At 40.1% G+C, this 16,088-nt stretch overlaps 1 protein-coding gene and 1 non-coding gene across 17 annotated transcripts in view; both read right to left on the bottom strand.

Moving 5' to 3' along the window:
* CFAP92 (cilia and flagella associated protein 92 (putative)) overlaps positions 1 to 16,088 on the bottom strand; it is an 82,496-nt gene that overhangs the window by 34,327 nt on the left and 32,081 nt on the right. The gene's annotated exons all lie outside the window — the stretch shown is intronic.
* TRNAL-UAG lies at positions 13,860 to 13,944 on the bottom strand. Its single transcript has one exon. It is a non-coding gene; the product is annotated as a tRNA-Leu (tRNA).

The following is a 16,088-nucleotide window of genomic DNA, read 5'->3' on the forward strand; positions in this document are numbered from 1 at the left end:
TACAAAAGCTGAAATTTTACATCTTCTAGAAGAAGACATAGGAGAGAATCTTCATGAGCGAAGGATAAGATCTCTTTGACAGGACACAAAAAAGCACTAGTTATAACAGCCAGAGTTAATAAAATGGACTTTGTCAAATAAAGTCGAGTCCTCAACTGGCATAAAATATGGGCAATACCTAAACATCTGATAAAGGACTTGTATGCAGACTATAAAAAGAACATCTATAAAACAATAATAAAAAAGAAAAATTAAAACTGGTCAAGATGAACTTTAAAATTTGGCTAAATGCAGTAAGCACATCCGCCATGTATCTCCCGGTGAATGCAACCAAAAACTGTACACAGAATGCATGAAGCTGCTGTCAGAGGTCTCTGGAAAGTAAAAGGTAATGGGCAGATTGCAGAAAGAGAACAAACTCAAAGTACAACCAATCTAGCTGTGAGTTTCCTGGATTTTATCTTCCTCCTGTATGTCACAGACTGGATTCAAAAGGAAGCCTGAATCCCAGAATTGTGCACCAGGCATTGACAGTCAGAGCTCTAAGAGAAGCCCTTTCTTTCTGTTCTAAAGAATGGGAGGAGGGACTCCCCCACCCCCCACTCCGCCGCCACTACAGGATACAAAGAGTAGAGGTTGGGGAGGATCTCCTGTTGTTTTTCTCTCCTGGCCCTGCCCTCATTCAAGTTCAAGTTCCAACGCTGCAATCTGATGGCAGTGGCAGCAACTGGGCAGGCACTGAAAAATCTTTTGTTTGTTTTTTGAAGGTTTTAAGTAATAAATACACCCAATGTGGAGCTCAAACTTACAACCCCGAGATCAAGAGTTGCATGCTCTACCAACTGACCCAGCCAACCACCCCAAAGGCACGTAAAAATCCGAAAGAGGGAAATCCTCTTTGACCAAAGGAACTGTGATACAAAGTGTGTGTGTGGCACACCCTCGCTATTGTTTTTACTCTACATATCTTCCCACCACCTATTCTCAGAAGCAGTCCAAGTCCCAGGAAAGGCATGTTAGAGTGGAAACACTAAAGATACACCTTTCAAGCCAGCAGACCAGGAAGAGGATTCCTTAGGAACTGGAGAGTGTAGATAGGAGGAAAATCAAGAAAAGGATTCCATAAAGCTATGTGTAAACTTGGGCTTATACCTGAACTATGCATGTGTGGATCTGGCCTTAAGCAGCATACCAGGGGTTCTGAGAACTGAACTATAGAGAGACCACTGCACAGGTCTCAGACTAGCCCCTGAGTAGTGCACATGCAGCACAGGCTTAAATATCACTACAAAATCTTTGAATACTGAATTGGCCTTAAAACCACAGCTACAGAAGGTAAACTGGAAATTACACCTTCACCCTAACTGTGGTTATTGTCTAATAAAACAAAGAAACCAACATTCTCCATAGGATTTAAAAAGACTCAGGGGCTCATAACATAATATTTAAAATGTCTAAGATATAATCCAAAATTACTTGACATACAAAGAACTAGGAATGTTGACCAATTATCAGGGGGAGAGACAGCCAACAAATGCCAACTCTGAGATGACATGAATACTGGTGTTATCAGATGAAAACTTTAGGACCACAATTATAATCATTCTCCAACAAGTAACTGCAAACATTCTTGAAACAAATGGAAGGTAACCAGTCTCAGCAAATAGAAACAATAACAAAGAAAGGGAAATTTTAGAACTAAAAAATATAACTGAAATTAAATATTTGCTGGATGGCCCAAAGAACAAAATGGAGACAGCAGAGGAACAAGTATGTGACCTTGAGGATAGATCAATAGAAAGTATGCAACCTGAACACATAGAGAAAGAAAGACTGAAAATTAAAAGTAAACTGAGCCTCAAGGACCTGTAGGACAATATGAAAAGGTCTCACATTTGTATCATCAGAGCTCTAGGAGGAGAGAAGAAACTTGTATAAAAGATATCTGAGGAGGCTGGGAAGATGGCAGAGTAGGAGGACCCTAAGCACACACCTCTTCCAACAGATACAACGAGATAACGCTCACATCAGTGTAAATAACCCAGAAAATGATCTGAAGACTAACAGAACAACTCCACAACTAAAGGTAGAGAAGAGGTCACATCAAAGAAGGTGGGAAGGGGAAAGACGTGGTTTGGGAAAGAGACGAACTGTGTCCGTATGTGGTGGGAAAGGAGCCAATGTTGCAGAGAAGGCCAAAAAATAGACTTTCACACCAGGGAGCCCACAAAGGGAAGACGAATCCCCATAACATGTGGTATTGAAAGAAAGAGGGTCTGAGTTTTGTGACTGAGACTTAAAGCCTAGAATTTTAGAAATCAGTAGATTCAGCCCTGGGAGAGCCCAGAAGACATTAGAAAGTAGAGTTCTCACCCTTAAAGAGACAGCATAACAAACAACCCAGGCAGACACAGCCTAGAAGCAGCAGTTTGAAAAATGCCAGGGGTGGTGGGGGCAGAGAAGAGGGAGAGTGATTCACTCATCGCAAATCATGGCCCAGAGAGGCAGGGATAACAGGGAAACCTCTCCAGGAACAAAGGAGCTGGCAGGTGCCATTTCCCTCCCCTACCCCCAGCAAAAACATACGGCCACCTGCAGGAACCAGTGCATCACTGACACTCACTACCTAACTGGCTTACACCAAGGTCTCCCCCACTCCACAAACTTTGGTAGACCTACCCTTCCCAGTCATGCTTGCCTCAGTCCCCACACTGCAGGGCCCTTCTCCCAGAAAACGGGCACAAACTGCACCAACACCTCATCTCCCGACCTGCATATTTTGTGGGACCTTAGTTCTAGCAGGAGCAGCTGTGCTGGAAGGTCTCATTTCACAAGCAGACCAGTGCACACCTTATTAAAATGCACCCCACCCCTTCTGGGAGCCAAACACTGCCCACAACAGGCAAAAAGAGCCTCTGCAGGCAACTGGACTGAAAAAAAGGGAGGGTGCCAGGACTCAACAGCAGGGTATAAACAACACACATAGGAGGCACTCCCTGAAGCGCCAGGTCCCAGGGAACAGGGGACACTGCAGAGCCACTATAGGACTTTTTCTTCATAAGACCATTACCTTCAAGAGCAGGAGAAGTAGCTGACTTTCCTAACACAGAGAAACAGTCACAGAGAGTTAGACAAAATGAGGAGACAGAGAAAGATGTCCCAAATGAAAGAACAGGACCAAACCATAGCAAGAGACATAAGCAAAATGGATAGAAGTAATATGCCTGATAGAGAATTTAAAGTAATGATCGTAAAGATGCTCACTGGAGAAAATAGTGGAGGACTTCAGTGAGATCCTTAACAAAGAGATAAAAAAAGAATCAGTCAGAGATGAAGAACAAAATAAGTGAAATTTAAAATACATTTGATGGAATAAATAGGAGGCTAGATGAAGCAGAGGAATGATTTAATAACCTGGAAGACAGTAAAGTAACCAAGATGAGCAAATGAGACAACAAAAATTATGCAAATTGAGAATAGTGTTAGGAAACTCAGCAACTCCATCAAGCATAATAACTTTCATATTATAGGGATCTCAGAAGGGGGCGCCTGGGTGCTCAGTCAATTAAGCATCTGACTCTTGATTTTGGCTCAAGTCATGATCTCACTGTCATGAGATAGAGCCCCATGTCAGTCTCGGTGCTGGGCATGGAGCCTGCTTAAGATTCTCTTTCTCCCTCTCTCTCTCTCTCTGCCCCTCCCCAACACGTGCTCTCTCAAAAACAAACAAAATTTTTAATAAAATATAAGGATCCCAAAAGAAGAAGAGAGAGAAAAGAGATCAGAAAGTTTATTTGAAGGGGGCCCTGGGTGGCTCTGGCGGTTAACCAACCGACTTCAGCTCAGGTCATGATCTCGCAGTTTGTGAGTTTGAGCCTCTGCACTGACAGCTCAGAGCCTGGAGCCCATTTCAGATTCTGTGTCTCCCTCTCTCTGCCACTGCCCCACTCATGCTCTGTCTCTCTTCCTTCGAAAATTAACAAACATTAAAAAAGAAGAGGCCATGCACCAAAAACCATAAAATACCTAAGAATAAATCTAACCAAAGAGGTGAAAAATCTATACACTGAAAACTATAGAAAGCTTACGAAAGAAAATGAAGAAGATACAAAAAAAATGGAAAAAGATTCCATGCTCCTGGATAGGAAGAACAAATATTGTTAAAATGCCAATACTACCCAAAGCAATCTACATATTTGATGCAATCCCTACCAAAATAACACCAGCATTCTTCACAGAGCTGGAACAAACAATCTTAAAATTTGTATGGAATCAGAAAAGACGCCAAATAGCCAAAGCAATCTTGAAAAAGAAAACCAAAGCAGGAGGCATCTCAATCCCGGACTTCAAGCTGTATTACAAAGCTGTAACCATGAAGACAGTATGGTACTGGCACAGAACAGACACTCAGACCAATGGAACAGAATAGAGAACACAGAAATGGACCCACAAATGTATGGCCAACTAATCTTTGACAAAGCAGGAGAGAATATCCAATGGAATCAAGACAGTCTCTTCAGCAAATGGTGCTGGGAAAACTGGACACACTGACATGCAGAAAAATGAACCTGGACCACTTTCTTACACCATACACAAAAATAAACTCAAATTGGATGAAAGACCTAAATGTAAAGGCAGGAGGAAGCCATCAAAATCCTCAAGGAGAAAACAGGCAAAAACTTCTTTGATCGTAGCTGCAGCAATTTCTTTTTAAATATTTCTTTTAATGTTTTTTTAATTTATTTTTGAGACAGAGAGAGACAGAGCATGAGCAGGGGAGGGGCAGAGAGAGAGACACACACAGAATCCAAAGCAGGCTCCAGGCTCTGAGCTGTCAGCACAGAGCCCAACGCAGGGCTCGAACTCATGGAGTGTGAGATCATGACCTGAACCGAAGTCAGATGCCCAACCTACTGAGCCACCCAGGCGCCCCTAGCTGCAGCAACTTCTTAACACGTCTCCAGACGCAAGGGAAACAAAAGCAAAAATGAACTACTGGGACCTCATCAAAATTAAAAGCTTCTGCACAGTAAAGAAACAATCAGCAAAACTAAAAGGCAAGTGACAGAATGGGAGAAGATATTTGTAAACAACATGACAGAGAAAGGGTCAGTATCCAAAATCTATAAAGACCTTATCCAACTCAACACCCAAAAAACAAATAAGCCAGTGAAGAAATGGGCAAAAGACAGGAATAGACACTTCTCCAAAGAAGACATCCAGATAGCCAACCGACACATGAAAAAATGCTCAACATCACTCATCATCAAGCAAACACAAATCAAAACCACAATGAGATACCACCTCACACCTGTCAGAATGGCTAACATTAACAACTCAGGCAACAACAGATGTTGGCGAGGATGCAGAGAGACAGGATCTCTTTTGCACTGCTGGTGGGAATGCAAACTGGGGCGGCCACTCTGGAAAACAGTATGGAGGGTCCCCAAAAAATTAAAAATAGAACTACCCTACGACCCAACAATTTCACTACTAGGCATTTATCCACGGGATACAGTTATGCTGTTTCGAAGGGCCACATGCGCCCCCATGTTTATAGCAGCACTATCAACAATAGCCAAAGTACGGAAAGAGCCCAAGTGTCCACTGATGGGTGAATGGATAAAGAAGATGTGGTATATCGATACAATGGAGTATCACTCAGCAATCAAAAAGAATGAAATCTTGCCATTTACAACTACGTGGATGGAACTAGAGGGTATTACGCTAAGCAAAATTAGTCAGAGAAAGACAAATATCATATGACTTCACTCATATGAGGACTTTAAGACACAGAACAGATGAACACAAGGGAAGGGAAGCAAAAATATAAAAACAGGGAGGGGGACAAAACACAAGAGACTCTCAAATGTGGAGAACAGACAGAGGGTTACTGGAGGGGGTGTGGGAGGGGGTGGGGGGGATGGGCTAAGTGGGTAAGGGGCACTAAGGAATCTTCCCCCTAAATCATTGTTGCACTATATGCTAACTAACTTGGATGTAAATTTTTTTTAATTAAATTAAATTAAAAATAGCCTATAAGGCTACCAGCAAACTTTTCAGCAGAAACTTTACAGGTCAGAAGGGAGTGGCATGATATCTTCAAAGTGCTGAAAGGGAAAAAGCTGCAGCCAAGAATACTCTATCCAGCTAGTCTATCATTCAGAATAGAAGGACAGATAAAGAGTTTCTCAGACAAACAAAAACTAAAGGAGTTCATGACCACTAAACCAGCCCTGCAAGAAATATTAACAGGAAATCTTTTTTGTTTATTTTTTTAATGTTTATTTGTTTTTGAGAGAGAGAAAGACAGAGTGCAAGTGGGGGAGGGCAGAGAAAGAGGGACACACAGCCATAGAATTCAAAGCAGGCACCAGGCTCTGAGATGTCAGCATAGAGCCCAATGCAGGGCTCGAACCCATGAACCGTGAGATCATGACCTGAACCGAAGTCAGACGCTTAACCAACTGAGCCACCCAGGTGCCCCTTAATGGGAACTCTCTGAGTCTAATGGAAAGAATACAGGTGAGAGTATGAAAAATAAAAACTACACAAGCATTAAAAATAAGTATTTCTTTGAATATGAGTCAAGGGACTCATAAAGTAAAAGGATGTAAAATATGACACCATATGACACTAAAACATGGGAGGGAAGAGGAGTAAAGAATGGCTTCAAACATATGCAACCATCAAATATGCAGAAGATGTTATATACAAACATAATAGTAACCACAAATAAAAGGACACTAATAAATATGCAAAGAATAAAAAAAAAGAAATCCAAATATATCACTAAAGAAAACCATCAAACCATGAAAGAGAGAAAGAGAAGAAAGGATCAGGGAAAATCTTCAGAAACAACCACAAAACAAGAAATAAAATGGCAACAAATACATAACTATCAATAATTACTCTGAATGTAAATGGACTAAATGCTCCAATCAAAAGACATAGGGTGTGGGGCGCCTGGGTGGTTCAGTCAGTTAAGTGTCCGACTTCAACTCGGGTCATGACCTCACAATTTGTGAGTCTGAATTCCACACTGGGCTCACTGCTGTCAGTGCAGAGCCCACTTTGGATCCTCTGCCCCCATCTCTCTCTGCCCCTCCCCTGTGTGTGCTCTCTCTCTCAAAAATAAGTAAATATTTAAAAAATTTAAAAAAACCTTCTCCAGAATAGATTACATATTAGGCCACGAGACAAACCTCGAGAATACTGAAGTCATAACATGCACCTTTTCTGATCACGACACTATGAAACTAGAAGTCAATCACAAGAAAAAAACCTGGAAAGATCACAAATACATGGAGGTTAAATAACATGCTAGTAAACAATGAATGGGCCACCAGGAAATAAAATAAGAAATTTAAAAAAAATACATGGAAACAAATGAAAATGAAAACACAAAGCTCAAAACCTTTGGGACACAGCAAAGGTGGTTCTAGGAAAGATGTTTATAGCAATACAGACCTATCTCAAGAAACAAAAAAATCTCAAATAAACAACTTAACCTTACACCTAAAGGAGCTAGAAAAAGAATAACAAAACCTAAAACCAGCAGAAGGAAGGAAACAACAAAGATTAGAAAGGAAAAGTGATATGGAAACTAAAACAAACAATAGAACAGATCAATGAAACAAGGAGCTGGTTCTTCAAAAATAATAAATAAAATTGATAAGCTTCTAGCCAGACTTATCAACAACAACAAAAAAGTGGAAAGGAGCCAAGAAAATAAAAACATATAAAAAAGAAGAAAGATAAAAATAAAAAATTAAATTAAAAAAGAGAGCAGGGATAACAACAAACACCACAGAAATACAAACAATTATAAGAGAATATTATAAAAAACTACACGCCCACAAATCGGACAACTTAGAAGAAATGGATAAATTCCTAGAAACATATAACCTACCAAAACTGAATCAGGAAGAAATAGAATTTGAACAGATTGATTACCAGCAAAGAAATTGAATTGGTAGTCTCAAAACTCCCAACAAACGAAAAATCCAGGACCATTTGCTTCACAGGTGAATTCTATCAAACATTTAAAGAAGAGTTAATACTCCACACCCGAAAAACAAATAACCCAGTGAAGAAATGGGCAGAAAACATGAATAGACACTTCTCTAAAGAAGACATCCGGATGGCCAACAGGCACATGAAAAGATGCTCAACGTCGCTCCTCATCAGGGAAATACAAATCAAAACCACACTCAGATATCACCTCACGCCAGTCAGAGTGGCCAAAATGAACAAATCAGGAGACTATAGATACTGGAGAGGATGTGGAGAAACGGGAACCCTCTTGCACTGTTGGTGGGAATGCAAATTGGTGCAGCCACTCTGGAAAACAGTGTAGAGGTTCCTCAGAAAATTAAAAATAGACCTACCCTATGACCCAGCAATAGCACTGCTAGGAATTTACCCAAGGGATACAGGAGTGCTGATGCATAGGGGCACTTGTACCCCAATGTTTATAGCAGCACTCTCAACAATAGCCAAAATGTGGAAAGAGCCTAAATGTCCATCAACTGATGAATGGATAAAGAAATTGTGGTTTATATACACAATGGAGTACTACGTGGCAATGAGAAAGAATGAAATATGGCCCTTTGTAGCAACGTGGATGGAACTGGAGAGTGTGATGCTAAGTGAAATAAGCCATACAGAGAAAGACAGATATCATATCTTTTCACTCTTATGTGGATCCTGAGAAACTTAACAGGAACCCATGGAGGAGGGGAAGAAAAAAAAAAAAAAAGAGAGAGGTTAGAGTGGGAGAGAGCCAAAGCATAAGAGACTCTTAAAAACTGAGAACACAATGTGGACTTTTCAGTAAAAAATAAATAAATAAATAAATAAATAAATAAATAAATAAATAAATAAATAAATAAAAAAAAAACTGAGAACAAACTGAGGGTTGATGGGGGGTGGGAGGGAGGGAGGGTGGGTGATGGGTATTGAAGAGGGCACCTTTTGGGATGAGCACTGGGTGTTGTATGGAAACCAATTTGACAATAAATTTCTTATATTGAAAACAAATAATGAAGAGTTAATACCTATTATTCTCAAACTATTTCCAAGAATAGAAAAGAAAGGAAAACTTCCAAATTCATTCCATCAGGCCAGCATTACTCTGATACCCAAATCAGATAAAGACATCACAAAAAAAGAACTATAGGCCACTCTCATTAGTGAACACAGATGCAAAAATCCTCAACAAAATAATAGCAAACCAAATCCAACAATACATTTAAAAAATTTTTTCACCACGATCAAGTGGAATTTATTTGATTTGTAAGGGTAGTTCAATATTTGCAAATCAATCAACATGATGCATCACATCAATAAGAGAAATGATAAGAACCATATGATCATTTCCACAGAGGCAGAAAAATCATTTAACGAAGTATGACATTTATTCATGATAAAAAAAACCTCAACAAAGTAGGTTTAGAGGGGAAATACCTCAACATAATAAAGGCCTTCTATGAAAAACCAACAGCTAATATCATTGCCAATGGTGAAAAACTGAGAGCCTTTTCCGTAAGGTCAGGACCAAGACAAGGATGCCCACTCTCACCACTTCTTAAATGACAAATGACAATCAACAGATGCTAACACCAAATGACACCTCTTGGAATTACCGGACAAGAATTTTAAAGCAAGTATGAACATTACTGAATCAAGTGGAAAAAAAAATTTTTTTTTAAGTCTCAGCAAAGAAATAAAGAAGAACCAAATGAAAATTTTTATTTTTTTAAGTAGGCCTCACACCCAGCATGGAGCCCAATGTGAGGCTTGAACTCATGACCCTGAAACCAAGACCTGTGCCTCCAGAGTTGGAGGCTTAATTGCCACCCAGGCACCACCCAAATGGAAATTTTAGAATTGAAAAATACAATAACTAATATTTTAAAACTCAGTGGATGGGCTCAATAACAGAATGGAAAGGACAGAGAAAAGATCTGGTGAACTTGAAGATAAAACTATATACATTATCCAATCTGAAGAACATAGAGGAAAAATAAGCTAAAAACAAATGAGCTAAAACTTCAGGGACCTGTGGAGACTATAACAAAAGAACTAACCTTTGTGTCATTGGAGTCCTAGAAGGAGAGAAGAACAAGGGTAGTGCTAAAATGTATTTAAAGAAATAATGGCTGGAATGGGGGGAGGGTTAAGATGGCAGAGGAGTAGGGCAACCCTAAGCTTGCCTCCCCACACCCCAAACAGCTAGATAAATATCAAATCATTCTGAACACCCAAGAAATTGATGGAAAGTCTTAGAGAACAAAGCTGCACATTTACAAACAGAAAAAATGACCCGTGGAAGGTAGGAAGTGCAGACTTGATTTGTGGTAGAAAAGAGTCCCAGGTGCTGTGGTGGGAAGGGAGCCCTCAATGCGGAGAGAGTAGCTAGAGAGAGACAGAGAGAAACGATGGGTAAAAAAAAAGAGTGAAAATGTGCATGGGGGATTGCACAAGAAAACTGCTCCCCAAAACCATTGACAGGAAAAAAGGAGAGGATTTCAGTACTGCCAGTTTTTTTTCAGTTTGTTTATTTATTTTCATAGAAAGAAAGTGCACACGTGAGCAAGGGAGGGGCAGACAGAGATGGAGAGAGAATCCCAAGCACGCTCTGTGCTGTCAGCATGGAGCCCTACGTGGTACTCAATCTCATAAATTGTGAGCTCATGACCTGAGCCAAAATCAAGAGTTGGATGTTCAACCAACTGATGCAACCCAGGTGCCCAACAATATCACCAGTTCTTATAAACAGCAGAGCACGCAGAGTCTGAAATTTCGGACTTCAGCCCCTGGTGATGCTGCAGCAAGGAAGTGGGGAGCAGGCAGCACGTCTAAAGATCCCCTGGGTCACATGGGGAAAAGCAGTTCCCCAGCTTGGAGTGCATTTGGTAGAGGTGATATGGCCTCTCCATGGTTAAAAGACCCAGTGGGCACCATAGAGCTGCCCCGTTCACCAGTATAGGAATAAAGACACCAGCTGAGGGCAGCAAACCCTGGCACCGGCTGTGTGTTGCGATTTACCATAAATACTGAGCCACTACTGCTGCACAATCACACAAATGTTTTCTGGGACAAGCTGGCACCAGCCACAGCACAGCGAGATCCTCCCCCAGAGGATTAGTGCTGGTCTGAAGTGTGGGGATCTCTGAAGTGTGGGGTTTTGAAACACAGCCATACCTGAGAGATAAGACACAGAAGGGCAGCAGCACCTGGCAGGCAGACAGCTTGGACACAGACAGGGTGAAGGTGGGGATCTAACAAAAGCTGGAGATACAGGAAGGGTGACTGATCGCATGTCTGTGAGGGTATGGACCTTCCACTCCAGAGACTAGAGAGAGGGCTGAAGTTATTTTCACCCCTAACCCACCAGCACTGACTGACTTCAGTGAGCTAAACAGCACCACCAAGTGGAGAACGGAGCCATTACACCAAGCCGTGCCCACTGCTCCCTCCAGGCACATCTCCAATAGGGCAAGTCCACCTGAGAATCACAACAGCAGTCCCCTCCCCCGAAGACCAGCACAAACCCCTTGCCCACACCAAGTCTACTGATCATAGAGTGCTGCAAAGCTTCAGTTCTAGGGGAAACAGGATCTAGCTTCCTTCAGGTTTTTGGTTGGTTGATTGGTTGGCTGATTCTGTTTTTGTTTTGCTTTGTTTTTCTTGGATACAGAAAGAGCAAGTTTTGTTTATTTACTTATTTTTTAATTTTTGTCTTTTTTTTCTATCAAGCTTCTACAAGCAGACCAAAGCATACCTAGAATCTAGCTTTCTTTATTTTATTTAAAAATTTTTTAATTTAAATTAAATTAAATTTAATTTTTCCTCCAAAATGACAAGATGGAAGAATTAATCCCAAAAGAAAGAAGGAATAAATGATGGTCAGGGATTTAATCAATACAGATATAAGTAAAATGTCTGAATCAGAATGTAAAACAATTATAAGGATTCTAGCTGGGCTTGAAAAAACAACAACAACAACGACATTAGAGAATCCCTTATTGCAGAGATAAAACAGCTAAAATCTAGTCAGACCAAAATTTAAAATGCTATAACCGAGGTGCAAATCTGGGTGTATGCCATGCCAGTGTGGATGGATGAAGCAGAGGAACAAATTAGTTATACAGACGACAAAATTATGAAACACAGTGAAGCTGGAAAAAAGTGGTAATGGATCAGAAGGTAGACTTAGGGAATTCAGTGACTTATTAAAACAGAATAACACTCATATCATAGAAATCCCAGAAGATGGAGAGAAAAAGGGACAGAAGATTTATTTGAACAAACTATAGCTGAAAACTTCCCTAATCTGGGGAAGAATGCAAACATCAAAATCCAAGAAGTACAGAGAACTCCCATTAAATTCAACAAAGGCTGGCCATCACCAAGGCATATCATAGTAAAATTCACAAAATACACAGACAAGGAAAGAATCCTGAGGGCAGCAAGGGGAAAAAAGTCCGTAATGTACAAGGGAAGACAGATCAGGTTCTCAGCAGATCTGTCCACAGAAACTTGGTACACCAGAAGGGAATGACAGGATATATTCAACATGCTAAATGGGGAAAATATGCAGCCAAGAATACTTTACCTAGCAAGGCAGTCATTCACACAATAGGAGAGATAGATTTCCCCAAACAAAAACTAAGGAGTTTGTGACCATTAAACTAGCCTTGCAAAAAATATTAAGGGGGACTCTGAGTGGGGAGAAAAAGACCAAAAGCAACAAAGACTAGAAAGAAACAGAGAACATCACCAGAAACACCAAGTTTACAGATAACACAATGGCACTAAACTCATATCTTTCAATAATCCCTCTGAATGTAAATGCTCCAATCAAAACACATAGGGTATCAGAATGGATAAAAACACAAGATCCATCTATATGCTACCTACAAGATACTCATTTTAGACCTAAAGACACCTGCAGATTGAAAGTGAAGGGATGAAAACCATCTATCATGCGAATGGACACCAAAAGAAAGCCAGAGTAACCATATACTTATATCAGATAAACTTTTAAAAAATGGGAAAAAAAAACCTAGTTTATTTATTTTGAGAGCGAGAGAGTGAAGGAGGAGGAGAGAGAGAGAAAGGGGGGGAGAGAGAGAGAGAGAGAGAATTAATCCCAAGTATGCTCCACATTGTCAGCACAGAGCTGAAAGTGGAGCTCGAATTCACGAACCATGAGATCATGGCCTGAGCCAAAACTAAGAGTTGGGCACTTAACCGACTGAGCCACCCAGGCACCCCTAAACTAGATTTTAAACCAAAGACTGTAACAAGAAATAAAGAAGAGCATTATATCATAATTAAGGGGTCTACCCATCACGATCTAACCATTATAAATATTTGTACCCCCAACCTGAAAGCACCCAAACATATAAATCAATTAACAACAAACATAAAGAAACTCACTGATGATAATACAATAATACAATAGTAGGGGACTTTAACACCCCACTTACATCAATGGACAGATCATCTAAGCAGAAGATCAACAGGAAAACAATGGCGTTGAATGACACACTGGACTGGATGTACTTAACAGATATATTCAGAACATCCTATCCTAAAGCAGAAGAATGCACATTCTTTTAGAATGCACATGGAACATTCTCCAGAATAGATTACATACTGGGTCACAAATCAGCCCTCAACAAGTACAAAAAGATTGAGATTATACCATGCATATTAAAAAAAATTTTTTTTTATTATGTTTCTTTATTTTTGAGAGGCAGAGAGACAGAGCATGAGCGGGGGAGGGGCAGAGAGAGGGAGAGACACAGAATCGGAAGCAGGCTCCAGGCTCTGAGCTGTCAGCACAGAGCCCGACGTGGGGCTCGAACCCACGAACCATGAGATCATGACCTGAGCCTAAGTCAGACACTCAACCGACTGAGCCACCCAGGCATCCTGACCATGCATATTTTCATACCACAATGCTATGAAACTTGAAGTCAACCACAAGAAAAAAAATCGGAAAGACCACAAATACATGGAGGCTAAAGAACATCCTACTAGAGAATGAATGGGTTAACTAGGAAATTAAAGATGAAATAAAAAAGTATACGGAAGCAAATGAAAATGAAAACACAAGTCCAAAAACCTTTGGGATGCAGCAAAGGCAGTCCTAAAAGGGAAATATATTGCACTACAGGCTTACCTCAAGAGCAAGAAAAGTCTCAAATACCTAATACTTTAGGTGTAACCTAAATTTACACCTAAGGATCTAGAAAAGGAAGAGCAAATAAAGCCTAAAGCCAGCAGAAGAGCAGAAACAAATGATATAGATACAATAAACCGCAGTAGACTAGATCAACAAAACTAAGAGCTGGTTCTTTGAAAGAATTAATAACATTGATAAGTTCCTAGCAAGACTTATCAAAAAGAAAAGATAAATGACCCAATAAAATCACAAGTGAAAGGGGAGAGATCACAACCAACACCACAGAAATATAAACAATTATAAGAGAATCTTATGAAAAATTATATGCCAAGAAACTGGGCAATCTGTGGAAGAAATGGATAAATTTATAGAAACACACAAACTACCAAAACTGAAACAGGAAGAAGTAGAAAACTTGAACAGACACATAACCAGAAAAGAAATGAAAATTGTAATCAAAAATCTCCCAACAAACCAAACTCCAGGGCCAGATGGCTTCCCAAGAGAACTCTACCAGACTTTTAAAGAGGATTTAAGGGGCGCCTGGGTGGCTCAGTCGGCTAAGCATCCGAATTCGGCTCAGGTCATGATCTCACAGCTTGTGGGTTCGAGCCCTGCGTCGGGCTCTGTGCTGACTGCTCAGAGCCTGGAGCCTGTTTCAGATTCTGTGTCTCCCTCTCTCTCTGCCCCTCCCCCGTTCATGCTCTCTCTCTGTCTCAAAAATAAATAAACGTTAAAAAAAATTTAAAGAGGATTTAATACCTATCCTTCTCAAATTGTTCCAAAAAAATAGAAATGAAAGGAAAACTTCCAAATTCATTCTACAAGGCCAGCATTACCTTGCTTCCAAAACCAGATGACCCCAATAAAAAGGAGATTTACAGACCAACCTCCCTGATGAACATGGATGAAAAAATTCTCAACAAGATACTAGCAAATTGAATAAACAGTAAATTAAAAGAATTATTCACCATGATCAAGTGGGATTTATTCCTGGGCTGCAGGGCTGGTTCGATATTTGCAAACCAATCAATGTGATATAACCTCATTAATAAAAGAAAGGATAAGAACCATATGATCCTCTCAATAGATGCAGAAAAAGCATTTGACAAAATCCAGCATCCTTTCTTAATTAAAATGCCCATCAAAGTAGGGACTGGTGGAACATACCTCAACATCATAAAGACCATATACAAAAGACCCACAGCTCATATAATCTTCAATGAGGAAAAACTGAGAGCCTTTCCCCTATAGTCAGGAACAAGACAAGGATGTCCACTCTCACCATTACTATTTAATACAGTAGTGAAAGTCTTAGCCTCAGCAATTAGACAACAAAAAGAAATAAAAAGCATCCAAATGGGCAAGGAAGAAGTCAAACTTCGACTATTTGCAGATGACATGATACTCTATGTAGAAAACCTGAAACATTCCACCAAAAGATTGCTAGAATACATGAATTCAGCAAAGCTGCAGGATATAAAAGTCAATATACAGAAATCTGTTACATTTCTATACATCAATAACAAAGCAGCAGACAAAGAAACCAAGGAATCAATTCCATCTGCAATTGCACCAAAAACAATTAGATATCTAGGAATAAACCTAATCACTTATGAATAGGAATTCAGTAGGACTTAGGAATAAATCCAGAACACTTATGAATGAAATTGAAAAGGACACAAAGAAATGGAAAAGCACTCCATGCTCATGGATTGGAAGAACAAACACTGTTAAAATGTCTATACTACCCAAAGCAATCTACACATTTAATACAATCCCCATCAAAATACCACCAGGGTTTCTCACAGAGCTAGAACAAACAATCCTAAAATTTGTGTAGAACCACAAAAGACCCCAAGGAGCCAAAGTAATGCTAAAAAAGAAA

Source organism: Felis catus, chromosome A2 (assembly GCF_018350175.1).
Source record: "Felis catus isolate Fca126 chromosome A2, F.catus_Fca126_mat1.0, whole genome shotgun sequence".
Classification (NCBI taxonomy): Eukaryota; Metazoa; Chordata; class Mammalia; order Carnivora; family Felidae; genus Felis; species Felis catus.